Genomic DNA, 25,316 nt, shown 5'->3' on the forward strand with positions numbered 1-25,316 from the left:
TGGGGGCTGCTCAGATTCTAATCTGGTCCTACTACCGTGTGTTCTTGCCTCCAGTGTCCACAGCTATCAGAGCTAGTGTGTTTTCATTTGTGGGAGCTCTCAATGCCTTTCATACATTCCATAGACAGAGTCTGCCTAGTTGATCATGTGGATTTAATCTCCAGCTTGTACGGCTGGTGGGATGGTTTTGGTTTTTCTTCCTTAGCCACACTGTCCCTGGGTTTCAATTGTGGTTTTATTTCCACCTCTGCATGTGGGTTGTCCACTGGGGTTTGCTGCTGAGGCTGCCCTGGAGGACTTGGGTTTGCCCCTGTGAGGGCCAGGTGTGGAGGTGGTGCAGCTGCTTAGGTAGCAGGGGTCTGGCAGCACCAGGTACTCAGGGGGACTGGCGGCTAGGGTAGCAGGAAAGAGTGCTCTAGAAGGGTATAGCAACCAGTATTGGCCAATACGCTCCAGTATTCTTGCCAAGAGAACCCCCTCTGACAGAAAAGACTGGCAGGCCATAGTCTACAGGGTCCCAAAGTGTTGGACAGGACCGAAGTGACTCTGCATGCATAGACACAAAACTTTTTTTCTTTTGCCTGTGGAAGCCCTGCCCCGGTGAGAGTTGAGCATGAACATGGTGCAGCTGCTTGGCTTGCAGGGATCCTGATGGTGCCAAGTGTGCAGGGACACAGACTGCCTCTGCCGCAGGAGTTATGGCCCTATCAGAGTCTTTTCTCAAGACTCTTAAGTCATTTCTTAAATGTTTAGGGCTTCCCTTGTGGCTCAGCTGGTAAAGAATCCACCTGCAATGAGAGAGACCTGGGTTTGATCCCTGGGTTGAGAAGATCCTCTGGAGAAGGGAAAGGCTACCCACTCCAGTATTCTGGCCTGGAGAATTCCATGGACTGTATAGTCCATGGGGTCTCAAAGAGTCAGACGTGGCGGAGCAACATTCACTTTCACTTACAAGAGCGCAACATATAAGCAAACACCTAACTGATGGGTAAATTAACCAGTAACAGTGTAGGGATGGGTGCGGGGGGCAGTGAAGGGGAAGAATGGCAAGGCACGCGCTAAGGAAAGAGCACAGCAAGTGTGACCCAGGCACTGAAAAGCCATCGCTGTGGCTGGGGCACAAGACGATGCTGGCACAGAGACAGAGGCCAGACCACATGGGTGTTCGTGGTCCACAGGCTTTGGAGTTTCCTCTTGTGCCCAGTGGGCAGGCGTGGGAAGGGTGCAGGCCAAGGAATGTCCTCGTTTAAGTTTCAGAGAGACATTGTCTGCAGAAGAGAGGTTGGGCCACAGCAGGGCAGAAGAGGGAGCAGGGAGGACTTTTGGCTGTTTTAATCAGGGGACGGTAGCTTGGACCATGGTGATTTGCAAAGAGAGAGAAAGGCAGATGGGGGAAGATATGTTTCAGAAGCAGAATGAAAGGAGGTGAAGAAAGAATATTAGAACAGCTGCCAGGCTTACCCAGCAGGCAAGTGAGAGGACGTATGAGCTATTCAGTGAGGCAGGAACAGTTGGAGGAGGAGTTCGTACACTGGGTTGAACCATGTGCGCTCAATCGTGTCCGACTCTTTACTGCCCCACAGACCATAGACCACCAGGCTCCTCTGTCTGCAATATTTCTCAGGCAAGAATACTGGAGTAGGTTGCCATTCCCTTCTCCAGGGGATCTTCCTGACCCAGGGATAGAACTCAGGTCTCCCACATTACAGGTGGTTTCTTTACCACTTGAGCCACCAGGGAAGCCCACGTTGAATCATATCCCGCCTCAATCCATGTCCACTGGGATCCATGAATGTGACCTTATTTGGGAATAGGATCTTTGCAGATGTACTAAAGTTAAGATGAGATCATACTAGATTAGGGTGGGCCACATCTACATTGCAAACTGACACTAACTCAAGAGCAGGGCCCTCGGGCCACCCATGCCATGGTGATGGGCATGGACTCTCTACAGCTGGGGCGGGAAGCCATCAGAGAACAAACCAGAAATGAATGCGACACGGTCAGACTTGCATTTGGATGGCTACATGCAAAGAACATTTGAGTTCTTTTCATTTAATGCCTTCTCCGTTGACCTTCTTTTCTGATGTACTATGTGGGACCACAGGTGGGCCCCAGATTCCTTTTTTTTCTACTGCGGCTTTAAGTTTAGCACAACAGTCCCAACATTATTACTTAGCATTTGCCCCCAAATAACCCTTATCAGTCACCTAACACTTAATCACTTAACAGAGCATAAAATACCAGTTCCTGGGAGTCATGTTAAGTGTAGGAATTGGCTGAACCTTCACTGCACTGGTGGCTTCTCCCATGACTTTAAGCACTGCAATTTATAGGGTGATAAATAAAAAGGCATCAGTTTTACCCACCATGGAATTAGACATGGTCCCCAGTCCAGGATTAGGGGCCAAACAACTCACTTAGAAACACCACAAATGTACTGTGGCTGGGTGTATCTAGAGTCAAAGTGTTTCATAAAAGCAAGCAATTGCATACAAACAAGCTCAATAACACCCAGATTCTCTGAAGATGAGCCGGCTGCCTAGCTTTAAAAAAAAAAAAAAAAAAAAAAAGGATATGTACTAAAAGATCCACTTTTAACAGCTTTTTTGGAGATATCATTCAACTGCCAAATTCACCCATTTACAGTATAGAATCCAATGGCTTTTCATAAATTTAGAGTCATGTGACCATCATCACTGTCTAAAAGGTCATTTTTAAGAAGCTCAGAATTCAGAAAACAAGGAAATCTTTGGGGGTATTTTGGACCACTGTGAGCTCCTGAAAAACACAGATCATTCCTCTAAAAAGTAAACGTATGTGCACAGAAGTATTTTACACACAGCTTCAGCAAATTCTCCTCCATCCCCACCACCTAGAGCTGGCTAAATCCTTAACCAAACCACAGCACAGCCATATCTCTGAGATTCTGCAGGTTTGGTTCCTGATCACTGCCATAGAGTGAATATCACAATAAATTGAGTCGCATGAATTTTCTGGCTTCCTAGTGTGTGTATACAAAAGACATGTTTATGTTATACCATAGTCAATTAAGTATACAATAGCACGATATCTAAAAAAAAAACACAATGTATGTACCTTAATTAAAAAATAATATTGGCCGACGGGATAAAGATGGTGGAGGAATAGGACGGGAAGACCACTTTCTCCCTCACAAATTCCTCAAAAGAACATTTCAACGCCGAGCAAACTCCACAAAACAACTTCTGTAGCCTGGCAGAGGTCATCAGGCAACCAGAAAAGCAGACCATTGTCTTCAAAAACAGGTAGGAAAAAATATAAAAGACGAAAAAGGAGACAAAGGAGGTGGGGAGGGAGCTCCGTCCCGGGAAGGGAAGCCCGTCCCGGGAAGGGAATTTTAAGAAGAGAGGTTTCCAAACACCAGGAAACACTCTCCCTGCTGAGTCTGTGGCAAGTCTTGGAAACACAGAGGGCAACATAACAGGAAGGAAAAATAAAGAAATAATTAAAACCAAGAGATTACAAGCCCAACAGTAACTCCCCCAGCGGAAAAGCAGCACAGACGCCTGCATCCGCCATTGGGAAGTGGGGGCAGGGCAGGGACGCGCGGGAGGCGCGGGCTGCAGTGCTTTGTAAGAATCGGGCAGGAACGCCCCACGCGCAACCAGAACGATCTAACTTGCGCTAGCAAACCAGACTGTGGGATAGCTACCGCACGAAAAGCTCGAACATAAGACACTGCCAGGACCGAGCACAGAACAAAGGACGGAACGGAAAAAGCCGGCTGCAGACCATCCCCCGCCGGGGACAGGCAGCCAGAGCCGTAAGGACTGGAAAGGGGCAATTGCAGACCCGGAGAGACTTTACTTACCTAACTGCAAGCAGGCCTCTTTGCTAAGACTTCTGGGGGTGCTGGACACTCACCATCTGCCTCACGGGGGACGCCAGCAGTCCACCCAGAAAGCTGAGCAGCAGCGTCAGAAAAGGTGACACACCGCGGCGATCGCGCTCGCCAAACTCCTGAGCTACTCGGACCTGGGAAGGGCACAAAACGCAGTCCCAGCCGAATCTGTGCCTCTGAGGGCGGCCTGAGTGCCGAACCTGAGCAGCTTGGACCGGGGAAGTGCACGCAGCCTAGGGCCGGCCCCAGACGGTTCCCGGCTGAGCATCGTAGAGCCGGAGCGGTTTGTGCGCCGCCAGAAGGGACAGGTCAGGCGGGGCTGAGACACTGTGCACACGACAGTGCTATTTGTTTGCAGCATCCCCCCTCCCCACAGCGCGACTGAACTAGTGAGCCTAAAAAACCAGCAAACAGAAGAAGTTAAACAGAGGGAACCACCTTGGAAGTGATCCCACACGGCCCAAAACATCAGAGAAGGGCCAGATATATTTTTAATAATTTTAAAATCATTCCTTTTTTTTCTTCTTTTTTTTTTCTAACTTTTTTTTTAATTGTTAAGTCTTCTATTTCTCCTCTAAATTTTATTTCTATAACCTACTATTACTATTTAAAAAAAAAAAGACTTTTTTTTTTTTTTTAAAGGCAAACACCATATATAGCCTTTGGATGGTTGTTGGTGATTTTTTGTTTTTGTTTTGTTTTGTTTTTTTTGTTTGTTTGTTTTTTTAATAATTCTTGTTTTTTTTTCTTTCTTCCTTTTTCCTTCTGCTTCTTTTCTTTAATATTGTATTTTTTAAAATCCAACCTCTACTCTAGATTTTTAATCTTTGCTCTTAGGTTTCTGTTGTCAATTTTGTACATTTAAAAACCCAAACTTCACTACCCAAGTTTACCTGAGAGCAAGATTACTGGCTTGACCACTCTCTCCTCCTTTGGACTCTCCTTTTTCTCCACCAGGTGGCCTCTGTCTCTTTTCTCCCCCATCTCTTCTCTATCCAACTCTGTGAATCTCTGTGTGTTCCAGACGGTGGAGAACACCTAAGGAACTGGTTACTGGCAGGATTTGTCTCTCTCCTTCTCATTCCTCTCTCTTATCCTCCTGGTCACCTCTGTCTACTTCCTCCCTCTCCTCTTCCCCGTATAACTCTGTAAATACCTCTGAGCGGTCCAGACTATAGAGCACACATAAGGAAGTGACTACTGGCTAGCTTGCTCTCTCCTCTTTTGATCTCACAGCATCTCATTCCAGTTACCTCTAACTACCCCCTCCATCTTCTCTTCTCCTTGTAACTCAGTGAACCTCTCTGAGTGTCCCTCAATGTGGAGAAACTTTTCATCTTTAACCTAGATGTTTATCATCGGTGCTGTATAGATGGAGAAGTCCAGAGGCTACTGTAAAAATAAAACTGAAGACCAGAAGCAGGAGGCTTAAATCCAAAGCCTGAAAACATTAGAGAACTCTTGAATTCAGGGAACATTAAGCAATAGGAGCTCATCAAATGCCTTCATACCTACACTGAAACCAAGCTCCACCCAAGGGCCAACAAGTTCCAAAACAAGACATACCACTCAAATTCTCCAGCAACACAGGAACACTCCCCTGAGCTTCAATATACAGGCAGCTCAAAATTATTCCAAAACCCTTGATGTCTCATAACCCATTACTGGTCACTCCACTGCACTCCAGAGAGAAGAAACCCAGCTCCACCCACCAGAACTCCAACACAAGCCTCCCTACCCAGGAAACCTTGACAAGCCACTGATAGAACCCCACCCACAGTGAGGAAGCTCCATAATAAAGAGAACTCCACAAACTACCAGAATATAAAAAGGCCACCCCAAACGCAGCAATATAACCAAGATGAAGAGACAGAGGAATACTCAGCAGGTAAAGGAACAGGAGAGTTGCCCACCAAACCAAACAAAAGAGGAAGAAGTAGGGAATCTACCTGAGAAGGAATTCCAAATATTGATAGTGAAAATGATCCAAAATCTTGAAATCAAAATAGAATCACAGATAAATAGTCTAGAGACAAGGATTGAAAAGATGCAAGAAAGGTTTAACAAGGACCTAGAAGAAATAAAAAAGAGTCAAAATATAATGAATAACACAATAAATGAGATCAGAAACACTCTGGAGGCAACAAATAGTAGAATAATGGAGGCAGAAGATAGGATTAGTGAAATAGAAGATAGAATGGTAGAAATAAATGAATCAGAGAGGAAACAAGAAAAACGAATTAAAAGAAATGAGGACAATCTCAGAGACCTCCAGGACAATATGAAATGTTCCAACATTCGAATTATAGGAGTCCCAGAAGAAGAAGACAGAAAGAAAGATCATGAGAAAATCCTTGAGGAGATAATAGTTGAAAACTTCCCTAAAATGGGGAAGGAAATAATCACCCAAGTCCAAGAAACACAGAGAGTTCCAAATAGGATAAACCCAAGGCGAAACACCCCAAGACACATATTAATCAAATTAACAAAGATCAAACACAAAGAACAAATATTAAAAGCAGCAAGGGAAAAACAACAAATAACACACAAGGGGATTCCCATAAGGATAACAGCTGATCTTTCAATAGAAACTCTTCAGACCAGGAGGGAATGGCAAGACATACTTAAAGTGATGAAAGACAATAACCTACATCCCAGATTACTGTACCCAGCAAGGATCTCATTCAAATACGAAGGAGAAATCAAAAGCTTTACAGACAAGCAAAAGCTGAGAGAATTCAGCACCACCAAACCAGCTCTCCAACAAATTCTAAAGGATATTCTCTAGACAGGAAACACGAAAAGGGTGTATAAACCCGAACCCAAAACAATAAAGTAAATGGTAACGGGATCATACTTATCAATAATTACCTTAAACGTAAATGGGTTGAACGCCCCAACCAAAAGGCAAAGACTGGCCGAATGGATACAAAAACAAGACCCCTCTACTGCTTACAAGAGACCCACCTCAAAACAAGGGACACATACAGACTGAAAGTGAAGAGCTGGAAAAAGATATACCACGCAAATAGAGACCAAAAGAAAGCAGGAGTGGCAATACTCATATCCGATAAAACAGACTTTAAAACAAAGGCTGTGAAAAGAGACAAAGAAGGCCACTACATAATGATCAAAGGATCAATCCAAGAAGAAGATATAACAATTATAAATATATATGCACCCAACATAGGAGCACCACAATATGTAAGACAAATGCTAACAAGTATGAAAGGGGAAATCAACAATAACACAATAATAGTGGGAGACTTTAATACCCCACTCACACCTATGGACAGATCAACTAAACAGAAAATTAACAAAGAAATGCAAACTTTAAATGATACATTAGATCAATTAGACCTAATTGATATCTATAGTACATTTCACCCCAAAACAATGAATTTCACCTTTTTTTCAAGTGCTCATGGAACCCTCTCCAGGATAGATCACATCCTGGGCCATAAATCTAAACTTGATAAATTCAAAAAAATCAAAATCATTCCAAGCATCTTTTCTGACCATAATGCATTAAGATTAGATCTCAATTACAGGAGAAAAACTACTAAAAATTCCAACATTTGGAGGTTGAACAACACACTTCTGAATAACCAACAAATCACAGAAGAAATCAAAAAAGAAATCAAAATATGCATAGAAACTAATGAAAATGAAAACACAACAACCCAAAACCTGTGGGACACTATAAAAGCAGTGCTAAGAGGAAAGTTCATAGCAATACAGGCATACCTCAAGAAACAAGAAAAAAGTCAAATAAATAACCTAACTCTACAACTAAAGCAACTAGAAAAGGAAGAATTGGAGAACCCCAGAGTTAGTAGAAGGAAAGAAATCTTAAAAATTAGGGCAGAAATAAATGCTAAAGAAACAAAAGAGACCATAGCAAAAATCAACAAAGCCAAAAGCTGGTTCTTTGAAAGGATAAATAAAATTGACAAACCACTAGCCAGACTCAACAAGAAGCAAAGAGAGAAAAATCAAATCAATAAAATTAGAAATGAAAATGGAGAGATCACAACAGACAACACAGAAATACAAAGGATCATAAGAGACTACTATCAGCAGTTGTATGCCAATAAAATGGACAACGTGGAAGAAATGGACAAATTCTTAGAAAAGTACAATTTTCCAAAACTGAACCAGGAAGAAATAGAAAATCTTAACAGACCCATCACAAGCACGGAAATTGAAACTGTAATCAGAAATCTTCCAGCAAACAAAAGCCCAGGTCCAGACGGCTTCATAGCTGAATTCTACCAAAAATTTCGAGAAGAGCTAACACCTATCCTCCTCAAACTCTTCCAGAAAATTGGAGAGGAAGGTAAACTTCCAAACTCATTCTATGAGGCCACGATCACCCTAATACCAAAACCTGACAAAGATACTACAAAAAAAGAAAACTACAGGCCAATATCATTGATGAACATAGATGCAAAAATCCTCAACAAAATTCTAGCAATCAGAATCCAACAACACATTAAAAAGATCATACACCATGACCAAGTGGGTTTTATCCCAGGGATGCAAGGATTCTTCAATATCCACAAATCAATCAATGTAATTCACCACATTAACAAATTGAAAAATAAAAGCCATATGATTATCTCAATAGATGCAGAGAAGGCCTTTGACAAAATTCAACATCCATTTATGAGAAAAACTCTCCAGAAAGCAGGAATAGAAGGAACACACCTCAACATAATAAAAGCTATATATGACAAACCCACAGCAAACATTATCCTCAATGGTGAAAAATTGAAAGCATTTCCCCTAAAGTCAGGAACAAGACAAGGGTGCCCACTTTCACCGCTACTATTCAACATAGTTCTGGAAGTTTTGGCCACAGCAATCAGAGCAGAAAAAGAAATAAAAGGAATCCAAATTGGAAAAGAAGAAGTAAAACTCTCACTGTTTGCAGATGACATGATCCTCTACATGGAAAACCCTAAAGACTCCACCAGAAAATTACTAGAGCTCATCAATGAATATAGTAAAGTTGCAGGATATAAAATCAACACACAGAAATCCCTTGCATTCCTATACACCAATAATGAGAAAGTAGAAAAAGAAATTAAGGAAACAATTCCATTCACCATTGCAACGAAAAGAATAAAATACATAGGAATATATCTACCCAAAGAAACTAAAGACCTATATATAGAAAACTATAAAACACTGATGAAAGAAATCAAAGAGGACACTAATTGATGGAGAAATATACCATGTTCATGGATCGGAAGAATCAATATAGTGAAAATGAGTATACTACCCAAAGCAATTTACAAATTCAATGCAATCCCTATCAAGCTACCAGCCATATTTTTCACAGAACTAGAACAAATAATTTCAAGATTTGTATGGAAATACAAAAAACCTCGAATTGCCAAAGCAATCTTGAGAAAGAAGAATGGAACTGGAGGAATCAACTTGCCTGACTTCAGGCTCTACTACAAAGCCACAGTCATCAAAACAGTATGGTACTGGCACAAAGACAGACATATAGATCAATGGAACAAAATAGAAAGCCCAGAGATAAATCCACACACATATGGACACCTTATCTTTGACAAAGGAGGCAAGAATATACAATGGAGTAAAGACAATCTCTTTAACAAGTGGTGCTGGGAAAACTGGTCAACCACTTGTAAAAGAATGAAACTAGATCACTTTCTAACACTGCACACAAAAATAAACTCAAAATGGATTAAAGATCTAAATGTAAGACCAGAAACTATAAAACTGCTAGAGGAGAACATAGGCAAAACACTCTCAGACATAAATCACAGCAGGATCCTCTATGATCCACCTCCCAGAACTCTGGAAATAAAAGCAAAAATAAACAAATGGGATCTAATTAAAATTAAAAGCTCTGCACAACAAAGGAAAATATCAGCAAGGTGAAAAGACAGCCTTCTGAATGGGAGAAAATAATAGCAAATGAAGCAACTGACAAACAACTAATCTCAAAAATATACAAGCAACTTATGCAGCTCAATTCCAGAAAAATAAACGACCCAATCAAAAAATGGGCCAAAGAACTAAATAGACATTTCTCCAAAGAAGACATACGGATGGCTAACAAACACATGAAAAGATGCTCAACATCACTCATTATCAGAGAAATGCAAATCAAAACCACAATGAGGTACCACTTCACACCAGTCAGAATGGCTGCGATCCTAAAATCTGCAAGCAATAAATGCTGGAGAGGGTGTGGAGAAAAGGGAACCCTCCTACACTGTTGGTGGGAATGCAAACTAGTACAGCCACTATGGAGAACAGTGTGGAGATTCCTTAAAAAATTGCAAATAGAACTGCCACATGACCCAGCAATCCCACTGCTGGGCATACACACCGAGGAAACCAGAATTGAAAGAGACACATGTACCCCAATGTTCATCGCAGCACTGTTTATAATAGCCAGGACATGGAAACAACCTAGATGTCCATCAGCAGGTGAATGGATAAGAAAGCTGTGGTACATATACACAATGGAGTATTACTCAGCCGTTAAAAAGAATTCATTTGAATCAGTTCTGATGAGATGGATGAAACTGGAGCCGATTATACAGAGTGAAGTAAGCCAGAAAGAAAAACACCAATACAGTATACTAACACATATATATGGAATTTAGAAAGATGGCAATGACGACCCTGTATGCAAGACAGGAAAAAAGACGCAGCTGTGTATAACAGACTTTTGGACTCAGAGGGAGAGGGAGAGGGTGGGATGATTTGGGAGAATGGCATTCTATCATGTATACTATCATGTAAGAATTGAATCGCTAGTCTATGTCTGATGCAGGATACAGCATGCTTGGGGCTGGTGCATGGGGATGACCCAGAGAGATGTTATGGGGAGGGAGGTGGGAGGGGCGTTCATGTTTGGGAACACATGTAAGAATTAAAGATTTTAAAATTAAAAAAATAATAATAATAAAATAATAATAATAATATTGCTTTAAAAAATGCTAACCATCATCCGATCCTTCAGCAAGTACCATCATCTGATCCTTCAGCGAGTTGTAATCTTAGAACCACCAAAATGTGACATAGAGACACAAAGTGAGCAAGCAGTGTTGGAAAAATGATGCCCACAAAGCTCAATGCAGGGTTGCCACAAACCTTCCCTTTGTTAAAAAAAAAATAAAAATCTGCAAAGCACAATAAAGGGAAGCTCAATAAAGGTAGGTGTCCCTATAATGGGCAAAGTGACGTCGTGTTCATTTTCACGTGACATTGCCTCTCCCTCCCACAGTAAGGACCTCCTTGAAGAAGAGTACTCAGACTTGAATGGGCCACCTGAGAATGGACTGGCCACAAGGACTCCCTCCCCAGCCCCACATTTAAGCCCCAGTGCTTTGACTTCAGTGTTAACAGACTGCTCTTGGGTCAAGAACATAAAAAATATTCTCCATGGCCATCCTCACTAAACTGCTATCAGCCAAAGACAGGCAGGTTATTTACTCCCCTGACATAGTTAAGCCAAGGGTACAGGAGCAAGCTGGGAGTCTAGACTCCAAGATTCTCAAACTTTTAGGATGCAGTAAACAGAATTCACTTGGGAGCCAAGAGACACATTTCATCTATGGATCTTTAAGTACCAGACACAGAGCCTGCCACACATTCTGGCTGGTAAACAAAGGGAATTTATTGGAAAGAACCTGAGAATTTGCAGAACTCATACTAAAGGTGGGGAGACCTGGAATGGAAATCAGCAGCATGGTGGGCTGCCCCATGTTGGCTGTCTATAGACTCCAACTTCCTTTCTTATTCTGGGGAAATTCCCATCATCTGTAGTACTATTGTCTCAGAAGCCCAAAGGAGGCTCTTTCTTTTTCTCCCTCAGCCCCTGGCAATCAGAAGGCAGGCAAGTGATCCAAGGTTGGCAAACCCCACGCTCCCAACAGAGACTGAATCTGGAGAGAGTAGTAGAGACAAAGAGACAATTAAGAATAATTCCTGAGAAGCTATAGGGGGAGGGAAACTGAAAGCTGAACTAGGCAGTGTGGGTTGGGGGAGAGAGGAGGCAGAGATATGAGCCTGGGGGAGGGTGCGGTCTAACACCCAGGAGACCCAGACTGTGGAGGGATGACTGGAGCCAGCTCAAAGGTGGCACAGCCTTTCCCACGAGGGTCCCATAGAGTGGCCATCCAGCACCAGGCCAAGTCTGGCCTCTCCGTCTCCCAGGCATGTGTCAGGATCTGAAGCACTTTCATGACTTCCGGGCAGCCCGCGGGGCCCCTGGGTCCATGCTGCTGGACCCTGCACTCCTACTGACCCAGGAGCACCAGAATCTTCCAACCCTGGAAATGAACTGCAGTCTAAATGTGAAGTTTGACCCAAAGACAATAAAACTAATTCGGGACTACAAGAAAAATGCTACCTATGGAGAATATGTGTTGATTCACAAGGAGAAGAGGCAAATTGAGAAAAAACTCAAAGACAAGGAATATCAGTGCACCTTTCCAGACTGTTCTCTCCACAGGTGAGTCACGCTCCTTGTTGAAGTAAATATCAACCAAAGACAGCTTTCAGAAATGCTGGTCTACACTAACGCAGTTGGAGAGGCACAGCTGCCCAAAAGTTCTCCTGTCTTATCTACAATGTGGATTTCATGAAATGCACCTGGGTCAAAAGCCAGGCAGGCCCCGATGATGTCCAGTATTTCTTGTATACAAGAGAGTCAAAGAAAAAATCGAAACAGAATGTCCTCATTACCTGAAAGACTCAGGGACTCACGTGGGATGTCACCTCCGAGACCTCTCAGGATTAATTTTGTATAGTTACTTCCTGGTTAACAGTACCAGCCAAGAAACAAGAATCCAATTCTCTGATTCAGTTCTGTTGTTAAAGGAAATAGAGCAGTACAACCCACCTGACAATATCACTATCCATTGCAATGGATCACACTGCCTCAGCTGGTGGGGAAAGCCCAGGACTCGACAGACACAGTCCAATAGGGAATTCTGGCACCAGCTGGACATTCAGAGACAGCATGATACCAGCAGCAGTAGAAATTCACTGATTGTGACTTGGGGAATAGATACAACTCCCTGAAACAAACTTACTGAGAAGATAAGGGCAGCAGATGCCCAGAAAATCCACTGGGGTGCCTGGAGCCAGCCCACTGAGTTCGGCTCTGAAGAACCAGAATCCAGCTGGGTGCACATCTATGTACTGGTTGTCCTGGGGACTCTTGTCTGTGGCCTGAACCTCAGCTGCCTTTTCCAAACGTTCCTAGGGATGCACAGGTTATTCCTGCTGGTTCCACAGATCAAAGACAAATTGAACAATAACCATCAAATCGACCATGAGATCCTCTGGGAGACGTTTACACATGAAACAAGGAAGAGGTCTTAACTGTGGAAGAAGTCACAGAAGCCCCAGTGAAACTGTGAATTCTGGGCGTCTCCATACCTAGAACTTTCTAGAAGCTGTTAGGTTTAAAAAAATTTTTCTTTAGTGTTTCTTAAATGTTTTGTTTACTGCTTCAAATGTAGCTTTTGAAAAGTTTTGTGAGCATTTTAATAGCATTCTATTTTTTTCTTACAGGGCTTCCCAGGAGGCTCCATGGTAAAGAACCTGCCTGCCAATGCAAGAAATGCAGATTTCATCCCTGGATCTGGAAGATCCCCTGGAGAAGGGAATGGCAACCCACTCCAGTATTCTTGCCTGGAGAATCCCATGGACAGAGGAACCTGGCAGGCTACAGTTCATGGGGTTGCAGAGTCGGACACAACTTAGCAATTAAACAACAAATAGGAGGAGGGGGGTGGGGAAGAGGGATGGGTAACCTGATAACACAGTGGCATATCTTACTCAGCAGCTGCCAATATGCTCTGGTGGACTGTTTCTACTGAAACATTATTTTAATGCTTCTTCTTCCTTAACCCTACAAACAGCCTTGGTCCATGCCCATGTTCCAAGTCTGGTTCTCCAGCCTCCCACCAATGTAAGGTGCCTTATCCTTCCAAGAGCTATCTTGCAGCCAAAACTCTAATTGGTACAAAAACATATAAGACATCTGCAGGGACCTGGAAGCAAAACCTGGGAGAGCCTTCTCAAGGCCCAAGTGTCTGCTCAAGGAACACCAGCTGAGATGTATGACTGCCAACCTTTTTTTTTTTCCCCTGGTGCTTTTTTCACTCTCTCAGAATTCAAAGTCTCAGACAAGGGCATCTGACGGGCAAAGCTTGGGTCCCCATCAGCGACTAAACATTATGCAGACAACTGACTCAACCTGTCCTAAGTAAACCTCTCAGGTGGGGAAGATGTGCCCTCAGAGCATCAAGACATCATCAGAGGGGAAATGGATGCTGAGCTAGAAAAAAATGCTGGATTCTACTCCACACCATGAAGATTCACTGTCTGAAAGACTGTGAAGCCATCATTTTCAAATCACTGTGGATGGTAACTGCAGCCATGAAAATCAAAAATGCTTGCTCCTTGGAAGGAAAGCTATGACAAACCTAGACAGAGTAATAAAAGGCAGAGACATCACTTTGCTGACAAAGGTCCATCTATTCAAAGCTATGGTTTTTCCAGTAGTCATGTACAGATGTGAGAATTGGACCATAAAGAAGGCTGAGCCCAAAGAACTGATGCTTTTCAATTGTGGTGCTGGAGAAGACTCTCAAGAGTCCCTTGGACTGCAAGGAGACCAATCTTAAAGGAAATAAACCCTGAATATTTATTGGAAGGACTGCTGCTGAAGCTGAAGCTCCAATACTTTGATCACCTGATGTGAAGAACAGACTCACTGGAAAAGACCCTGATGTTAGGAAAAGGAAGACGGCCAAAGGAGAAGGGAACAACAGAGGGTGAGATGGTTAGACAGCATCATCAACTCAATAGACATGAATCAGAGCAAACTCCAGAAGATAGTGGAGGACAGAGGAGCCGGGTGTGCTGCAGTCTATGGGGCTGAAAAGAGTCAGACATGATTTAGCAGCTGAACAACAACAACATAGGCTCCAAGAACCGAGAGATGCTATTTCCTCCAGGTGTCTCTGGATTGAACGTATGTTTATATAACTACAGGGTGTAAAAACTGATCTCACATGTGAAAAGGACTCCAGACATCCATTGCATCCTTTGCTAGAAACAGGTTCCCAGGGATCTGGTTGGAAAAAGCAAAACCTAGAAGAGGTAGAATTCCCTAATCCATCCCTGCCTCATCTTTTATTTCTCCCAGATCAGAACTTTTCACTCTTTCTCTAACATAGAGTGGTGCCTTCTCTGTAGAGATGACACATGACTTGCTACCAGACATTGTGCAAAGCTGTTTTCTAAATGCCTGTCATTTCTTCTTTTTCAAGACATCTTCACTTATTTGCTTAGCTTGGAATTGTAAGGATGAGGTGTTTCCTTCTGGTTAAAGTAGTAGTTTAAATGTGAGAGACATGCATTTATGTCGGTTCCTTCCCAAAACTCCAATAGAATTATAAAGTAATTTATTTTTAATGTAGAAACCCACAGGGGCAGAGGAGGGATGCGATAGAAGATAAAAAATATCACACTTCAGAAGCAGGAAGAATGATGTACAAAGATAATTATCTGTCTTAAGGCAGGGAAAGCTGAAAATGGGGTGCCTGCAGTGTAGATAGTGGGCAGGAGTGTAGCCTGCAGTGTAGGTTACAGTCCAGGCCATGGAAATCCAGAACCTCAAGTCCTGGAGGTACAAGGCTTCTCTGAAAGGAGGGCTGGGAAAAAGGGAGTTGGGCTGGAAGTCTGTAAGAAACACTTTGATTGTCCCCATTCCTTTCTGTTATGCAGCAGAAAATGTCAAGTAGACTCCCGGGAGCAGTTGAACCACAAAGTCCCTGGACTCATGAATGTCAATCACAGCTAAGGGTGAGAACGAAGACTGTAATGAAAACAGGGAGGTTAAGAGAAAATCTGTACAAGGGGACTTTGCAGTGGTCCAGTGGCTCAGACTCCATGTTCCCAATGCATGGGGCCTGGGTTCCATCCCTGATTAGGGAACTAGATCCTACAGACAGTTCAGTTCAGTCATTTAGTGGTATCCAACTCTGTGACCCCATGGACTGCAGCACGCCAGGCCTCCCTGTCTGTCACCAACTCCCAGAGCTTACTCAAACTCATGGCCATCGAGTTGGTGATGCCATCCAACCATCTCATCCTCTGTCATCCCCTTGTCTTCCTGCCTTCAGTCTTTCCCAGCATCAGGGTCTTTTCCAATGAGTCAGTTCTTCACATCAAGTGGCCAAAGTATTGGATTTTCAGCTTTAGTATCAGTCCTTTCAATGAACATTCAGGACTGATTTCCTTTATGATTGACTGGTTTGATCTCCTTGCAGTCCAAGGGACTCTCAAAGAGTTTTCTCCAACACCACAGTTCAAAAGCATCAATTCTTGAGCGCTCAGCTTTCTTTACGATCCAGCTCTCACATCCATACATGACTACTGGAAAAACCATAGCTTTGACTAGACAGACGTGCCACAGCTAAAAGATCCCACAGGCCACAGCTAAGACCCACCGTAGCCAAATAGACAAATATAAATAAATAAACACTTAAATAAGTAAATCTGCATATGGTATGTCTCCACTCAGCTCTCAGTGCTGGCAATTTGATCACCCTGACACATCCTCTTCCTGGGATTCTCCTCAGAAAACTAGTCATCACAAAGGGAAAACCTATAGACAGAAGCACTCAAGAGTCCCTGCAGAACCCCTTCCAAAAACCGTGAAAGGCCAACAAGCAGACAGACGTCCCCCCATGCACATAGAGCTTCCAGCCAGCTGGAGAGCATCACCCGATTATGACAAGACTGCTCAGAACCTGCTGATCCTTGAGGCAGGACTCTAGTCCCCAACCACAGTGGGCTCTGGAGCCAAAGGCCTGAGTTCCAATCCCAGCCTGGCCCCTCGTCAGCTGTGAGACTTAGACAAATGACTTTTAGGTCACTTCACAATACCTACCTCCCGGGTGGAGGATTCAGGAAGAGAACGCTTGTACAACTATTTGAAACAGTGCCCGGAATATGAAAGAACTACATAATGTCTAAATAAACTTGAGACAGCAGCTCTGTAGAAACTCAATGTGTTATGCATGGTTGTAAAAAAATGTTAATTAGAGATGATTTTGTACCCATGAAACTATGGGGTACTTATGCAGAGGAATAGAAAAAGTGTATAGCTCTTAAGAATTTGAAGTGACTAAAGTTGAAAACAAACAGGTGTGCAGCAGTACCAATAAAGTAATGGAAAATATAGAAGAATCAAGATCAACATTTTTCATAAAAAGAAAACTAGACATTTAATCCAGGAGCTAAACGTTAAAACAACAGAAGTTCTGGAAAGAGGAAAAAAAGTTTTTATAATTTTTAAATAATTTTTTTAATAGGAAACTTTCAGGACTTCCCTGGTGGTCCAGTGGTTAAGATTTTGCCTTCCAATGCAGGGGTGTGGGTTCAGTTCCTGGTCAGGGAGCTAAGATCTCACATGCCTCAAGGCCAGAAAATCAGAACATTAACAACAGAAGTGATATTGTAAGACATTCAATGAAGATTTTAATAAAAGGAGTCCATATCAAAAAAATTCTTTAAAAAAAATTGGAAAGTTTCGAGCTCCCAACAGAGTACCCACCAGGTAAACAAAGGAAAAGGGGAGCCAGGCCTAGAAGCACTGTGCCATTTCTGAATATTAGGGATAAAGATCAGATAAAATTCTGAAAACAAAAACAGGTATTAAAAATCAGAATAGCATCAAGTAACTTGATACAGGATCAAGCATCAGGTACATGAAGAGGTGCTCAAACCACTACTCATCAGGAAAATGTAAATCAAGACCAAGAGGAGATATTATCTCATGCCTGTTAGAATCAGTTCAGTCACTCAGTGTGTCCAACTCCTTGTGACCCCGTGGACTGCAGCACACCAGGCTTCCCTGTCAACCACCAGCTCCTGGAACCTGCTCAAACTCGTGTCCATCGAGTCAGTGATGCCATCCAACCATCTTATCCTCTGTCATCCCCTTTTCCACCCGCCTTCAATCTTTCCCAGCATCAGGGTCTTTTCCAATGAGTCAGTTCTTCACATCAGGTGGCCAAAGTACTGGAGTTTCATCTTCAGCATCAGTCCTTTCAATGAATATTTAGGACTGATTTCATTTAAGATTGACTGGTTTGATCTCCGTGCAGTCCAAGGGACTCTCAAGAGTCTCCTCCAATACCACAGTTCAAAAGCATCAATTCTTGAGCACTCAGCTTTCTTTATGGTCAAATTCTCACATCCATACATGACTACTGGAAAAACCGTAGCTTTGACTAGACGCACCTTTGTTGGCAAAGTGATGTCACCGCTTTTTAATATGCTGTCTAGGTTGGTCATAGCTTTTCTTCCAAAGAGCAAGCGTCATTTAATTTCCTGGCTGCAGTCACCATCTGCAGTGATTCTGGAGACCCCAAAATAACGTCTGTCACTGTTTCCATTGTTTCCCCATCTATTTGCCATGAAGTGATGGGACCAGAGGCCATGATCTTAGTTTTCTGAATGTTGAGTTTTAAACCAACTATATGATTGCAGTTACATGTAGAATCTGAAAAAGGTGAAATCACAGACACAGAGAATAGACTGATGGTGCCAGAGGTGAGAGGTGGGCAAAATGGGTGAGAGTGAAAGTAAAAGTGAAGTCGCTCAGTCGTGTCCGAGTCTTTGCGACCCCATGGACTGTAGCCACCAGGCTCCTCCATCCATGGGATTCTCCAAGCAAGAGTACTGGAGGGGGTTGCCATTTCCTTCTCCAGGGGATCTTCCCAATCCAGGGATCCAACCTGGGTCTCCTGCATTGGAAGCAGATGCTTTACCATCTGAGCCACCAGGTGAAGGTGGTTAAAAGGTTAAAAAACTTCCAGTTACAAGATATATGTTTGCAGGATATAATGTACACCATGGTGACTACAGTTGAAAATACTGTTGATAATACTATATCATATTGAAAGCTGCTGAGAAAGCAAATCAAAGTTCTCATCACAAGAAAAGTTTTTTTATCATTATGTGAGGTGATAACGTTAAATTGATTGTGGTAACCATTTTGCAATATATATATTTTCCAAATATATATGCATGCACGCTAAGTCACTTCAGTGGAGTCTGACTATGTGCAACCCTATGGAATGTAGCCCACCAGCCTCCATTGTCCATAGGATTCTCCAGGCAAGAATACTGGAGTGGGTAGCCATGCCCTCCTGCAGGGGATCTTCCTGACCCAGGGATCCAACCCCCATCTACTATGTCTCCTGCACTGGCAGACAAGTTCTTTACCACTTGTGCCACTTGGGAAGCCCCTCCAACTATATGTACATATTGCCAAATAACCCATGTCTCTTACCTCTCCTGCATTGGCAGGTAGATTCTTTACCACTAGGGCCACTTGGGAAGCCCAAATATTTGTGTGTGTGTGTATGAAAGTGAAAGTGTTAGTTGCTCAGTGGTGTCCAACTCTTTGTGACCCCATGAACTGTAGCCTGCCAGGTTCCTCTGTCCATGGGATTCTCCAGGCTAGAATACTGACATGGGTTGCCATTTCCTTCTCCAGGGGATCTTCCTGACCCAGGGATGGAACCCAGGTCTCTTGCATTGCAGATAGATTCTTTACCCTCTGAGCCACCAGGAAAGCCCCATATAAATGTACATAAGGAATTCCCTGGTGCACTGCTACAGGCTGGGTTCAATCCCTGGTCAAGGAATTAAGATCCCGCAAGCCACATAGTGCAACCATATAAAAATAAATATCATACAGATATAATCATGTTGTATACCTAAAACTAATACAATGTTATATGTCAATAAAACTGAAAAAAATAAACCTCAACACATGTAAGAGAACTGAAATCATATGTCATGTATTCTCTGACCAAATGGATTCAAACCAGAAATCAGTGATAGGTGATAACAGAATTCCAAGGACTTGGAAATTATGCAACACATTTCTAAATAACTCATGGGTCAAGGAGTAAGTCTCAAGAGAAATCAAAAATACATTAAATTGAGTGAAAATGAAAATACAACCCATCAAAGTTTCTGGGACACAGCTATCACTGAGAGGGAAATTTATAGCACTAAAAACATACATTGGAAAAGAGGAAAAGCTTATAATCAGTGATCTAAGTTCTCAGCTCAAAAACCTAGAAAAAGATCAAACTAAGTCAAGAACAAAAGTGGAGGGAAGGAGACACTAAGGAGCAGAAATCAATGAAACTGAAGAGAAAAATATGGAAAACTGATGCAACAAACAGGTTGTTCTTAGAAAAGATGGATAGAATTGATAAACTTCCAGCAAGATAGACAAAGAAGAAAATAAAAACAGTATCAGGAATGAGATGGGGATCAAAAGGTTAATAAGGGACAACTGTATACACATAAATTTGACAACTTCAAGAAACTGATTCACTTCATTTAAAAACACAAATTATAACAACTCACCAAATATGAAAAAAGTAATTTGAATAATTCTGTAGCTATTAAGGAAATTGAATTCATAATGCAAAAACTCCTGAAGAAAGAGATTCCCAGGTCCAGATGGTTTTGCTTGAGAATTACACCAAATATTTAGAGAAGAATGAATTTCAATGTTATACAAAGAATAAAAAACATTCAGATAAGAGGAAATAAAATGGTCTCTATCTGCAGATGATGATTGTCTATATAGAAAATTCCAAGGAATCTGCCCAAAACTCTTAGACTAGTGAGTTTATCAGTCACAAGATACAAGATCTACACACACAAATCAATCATATTTCTTATACTTGTAAGGAACACAAAGTTAAAATATACAATACTATTTTACAATCATTCAAAACAAAATATTAGATAAAATCTAACAATTCATGTTCAGAGCTTTCATGCTGAAAACTACACAATAGTTAGTGCAGTTAACTAACAGATAAAAGCAATCAAAGGATATCTAAATAAATGAAGAGACATATGTTCATAATTGGAATATTCAGCACAGTAAAAATGTCAAGTCTCTCCAGATGGATATATAGGTTTAAAATAATTCATATTAAAGTTTCAGCAAAGTTTTTTTTGTAGGTATAGATAAGATTATTCTCAAATTCTAAAATTATATGGAAAGGCAAAGGAACTATAATAGATAAACAATCTGAGGGGCAAAGCATAAAGCTAGAGGAATTAGTCTCTACCTAATTTCAAAACTAATTGTAATTAGTTGCAATTAATCAAAATTGGATATTGGCACACAGTCAATTGCCCATATGAAGACAAGAAAAAGATAACACATAGATTGATGGAACAGACAATCCAGAAATAGGCTTACTCTTACAAATATGCCCAATTGATTTTTGATAAGATGCAAAAGCCATTCAGTGGAGGAAATCACAGCATTTTTTAACAAACATGCTAAAGGAAGTGGATAGTCAAAGGAGGGGGTGAACACCCTTGGCCTTACTCTCACATACTATATAAAAATTAATTCAAGGACTACCCTGGTGGTCCAGTGGTTAAAGACCCCATGCTTCCAATGCATGGGGCACAGGTTTGATGCTCCTGGTTGGAAAAGTTCCACATGCCACACGGTGAGGCAAAAAAAAAAAAAAAAAATTAATTCAAAATGGATCACCAGCTTAAATGCAACATATGAAACTATGAAAAACTTAATAAAGAAAATATAATAATGTTTTAACATAGTCAGTAATAACATAGTATCTGTGTATGGTGACAGATGGTAACTAGACTTATTGTGATCATTTTGTACTGTTTAGAAATACTGAATTACTATGTTGTGTACCAGAAATTAACATACAGTTGTAGGTCAACTATGCTTCAAAAACAAACAAAATCATAGAAGAAGAGATCAGATTTGTGGTTACCAGAGGCAGGGGTGAGGAGAGGAAGCATTGGGTGGAGATGGTCAAAAGGTACAGACTTTATAAATCAGTAGTAGGGATGTGATGTACAACATGACTAACATAATAAACATTGTTGTATATTATGGGGTTCCCAGGTGGTGTTAGTGGTAAAGAACCCACCTGCCAATAAAGGAGACCTGAGACTTGGGTTCCATCCCTGGGCTGGGAAGATCCCTTGGAGGAGGAAATGGTAACCCACTCCAGTATTCGTGCCTGGAAAATCCCATGGTCAGAGGAGCCTGGCCAGCTACAGTCCAGAGGGTCACAAAGAGTTGGACATGACTGAAGCGACTTTGCATGCATGCACGTTATATATTATATGAGAAAGTTAACAGAGTAAATTCCAAGAGTTCTCATCACACACAAAAAAAAGTTTAAATTTTATATCTATATGAGATAATGGATGTTCACAAAACTTATTGTGGTCATATCATGATGTATGTAGGTCAAATCACTATGCTGTACACCTTAAATTTCTATAGTGCTATATTTCAATTTATCTCAATAAAATTGGGAGGAAAATAAAAATTAAGAAAGCAGGAAAAATTCATAGAATCTAGGGCAAAGAGATTTGACATCAAATTCATGATCCATGAAAGGATAAATTGGTAAGTTGAATTTCATCAAAATTAAAAACTTTCATTTTGTGAAAATCTCTGTTAAAAGGACAAAAAGACAAGCTTCAGACTAGAAGAAAATATTTGCAAGTACAAATTCAACAAAGGACTACAGTCTAGAGTTTATAAAGAACTCTCAAAACTCAATAGCAAAAACCAAACAATCCAGTTAGAACCTGGGCAGACATTTCAAAGAGGATATATAAATAGCAAATAAACACATGAAAAGATTTGCATCAATAGCCATCAGGGAAATGCAAATCAAAGCCACAGTGGCAAAAATAGTGACAACACCACATACCATTTAAAGCAGATCACTCCTACACTGGGAAACATTCCACTTTGGAAGATTTGGCAATTTCTTAAAAACAAAAGTAGGCCAGGAACTCAACAGTTGCACTCCCAAGAATTTACCCCAAAGAAATGAAAACCACATTCACATAAATACCTGTACACAACAGTTTCTAGAAGCGTTATTCATCATAGTCCCAAACTGGACATAACCCAGATGCATTTCAGTGTGTGAGTGGTTCTACAAACAGTGATACATCCATACCATGAAACCCTATTCAGCAGTAAGAAGGAACAAACTACTGATTCACCCAACAACCTGGATGAATCTCCAGAGAATTAAGCTGGATGAAAAAAGCTGATCCTCAAGGGGTATATACTGTAAATAAATGAGTATATAAATGACTCCATTTATAGAACATTCTTGAAATGACAAAGATGGAAAACAAGGTCATTCTCTGGGCTGTGTAATTGTTGCAGGGAAGGGCCAATTCTGACTCCATGTTATATCTGTTTCTTTTACTTTAACTTTGCTTCCCAAAACAAAGTTCACTAAAAGGATACTGTTTGTACTCAATGGTCTGCCTCAGGGAATGCTCCCCCATTGCCTGAATATTAAACCAAAGTGCCTTTGTTCAGGAGCCTGTTCACTTGTGGATGGCTACAAGAAGGAAGAAATTAACACATCCCCTCCCCAAGGTTTGCCATTCTAGGAGATATTTGCAAGGTTAATAGCCTTTTTACTTTATTTCCTCATCTCCCACAATCTTTGTTCTATAAAAGACCCTGGCATCCTGACCCTGATAAGACGGTTTCTTTTGAGACATTAGTCCGCCATCTTCTCAGTCTGCTGGCTTTCTGAATTAAGTTGTATTTCTTGCCTCAACATCGCATCTTGGATTTATTGGCCTTTCGTGCAGGCAAGCAGAGCAAGCCTGGACTCGATAATATAAATATTACACCATAGTTACCACTGAGGGAAATTGGGCAAAGGATACTTGGAGTCTTTGTATTATTTTCCTACAACTACACATGTCTCAGCAATTAATCTCAAAATAAAGTTTAACTAAAAATGAACTGAACCCCATGGGACTTCCTTGGTGATTCAGTGGTTAAAATTTTGTGCTTCCAGTGCAGGGAGCCAAGGGGTCCCAGTTCAATCACTGGCCAGGGAACCAAGATCCCACAAGCTGTAAGGCATGGCCAAAACACTTAACAACAACAAATACAAGGAGGTCATCACTATGAAAGCCAGGACAATGGTTACGTTTGGAGGGAAAGAGGGCAGCTGGGATTGGGACTGGGTGGCTGGCAAAGTTCCATTCCTGTCCTGGATGGTAGTTAGGGGGGAATTTATATTATTCACCAAACTATACATTGTTCTGTGTGATTTTTTTTTTTTTTTTGCATTTGTGTTTTGTTTTACAGTAAATTAAAAAAATAAAAGATAACAGCTTCTTTGTCTGGTTGCTGATCCCAAAGTTACTAAATGTGGGAGAGGTGGCCTAGCCAATCTGCTATCAACAGGCAATATGGGAACAAATAATAAGCATGCATCATCAGCCATGAGTGGCTTCCCAAGTGGCTCAGTAGTAAAGAATTTGCCTGCCAATGCAGGAGATGCAAGAGATGTGTGTTTGATCCCTGGATAAGGAAGATCCCTTGGAGTAGGAAATGACAACCCAATACAGTATTTTTGCCTGGAAAATCCCATGGACTGAGAAGCCTGGTGGGCTATAGTCCATAGGGTTGCAAAGAGTCGGACATGACTAAGCAACAGGATACAGCAAGCATCAGCCACTAAGGGTTTGTTTGATCTGCTTAGTCGCTCAGTCATGGCCGACTCTTCGTGACCCAATGGACTGGAGCCTGACCACGGGCATTCTCCAGGCAAGAGTACTGGAGTGAGTTGCCATCCCCTCCTCCAGGGGATCTTCCCAACCCAGGGATCGAACCCTCGTCTCCTGCTTTGTAGGCAGATTGTTCACCATCTGAGCCACCAAAGCCCAAGGGTTTACCATGACATAAATAACCCTGAGTGATGTGCCCATAGTGGGAGCGTGCACAGGTAAAAGTTTCTGGACTTCAGGACTTAGGTGTGGGTTACAAACAGTGAAGCTGGCAAGGAACAAGCCATGCACGCTTGGGGAAGGCTTGGAGAGATTAATACAGCAAAGCCTCAGATTAATGTTCTCTGCACACCCTGAGGCCCACACTGACTCTACACTCAGCTCTCTCTTCTGTGGACTACAGTCATTTCCACTGTACAGAGGAGACAGGCACAGAGAGGTTCAATGACTTATCAAGGTCACAGAGCCCGTTGGTGGCACAGCTGGTTACCTAATGTGTTTACATAAAAACTTGAAGGATTAGGTACTAAAGAGCCCATCAGTGACAGGATTTCTTGAAATTTTCTCCAGTTTTTCTCAAGTTACTAGTATAATTTCCAGTTAAGAAATAAAAAATTTCTGGTGGCTCAGTGGTAAAGAACCCACCTACCAATGCAGGAGACACGGGTTGAATCCCTAATCTGGGAAGATCCCACATGCCATGCAGCAGCTAAGCCCACGCGCCGCAATTATTGACCCTGTGTCCTACAGCCTGGGAGCCACC

At 41.9% G+C, this 25,316-nt stretch overlaps 1 pseudogene; it reads left to right on the forward strand.

Moving 5' to 3' along the window:
- Positions 1 to 12,093: 12,093 nt before the first annotated feature.
- LOC128061272 (granulocyte-macrophage colony-stimulating factor receptor subunit alpha-like) lies at positions 12,094 to 13,302 on the forward strand (annotated as a pseudogene).
- Positions 13,303 to 25,316: the final 12,014 nt, after the last annotated feature.

Source organism: Budorcas taxicolor, chromosome 16 (assembly GCF_023091745.1).
Source record: "Budorcas taxicolor isolate Tak-1 chromosome 16, Takin1.1, whole genome shotgun sequence".
NCBI classification, from domain to species: Eukaryota; Metazoa; Chordata; class Mammalia; order Artiodactyla; family Bovidae; genus Budorcas; species Budorcas taxicolor.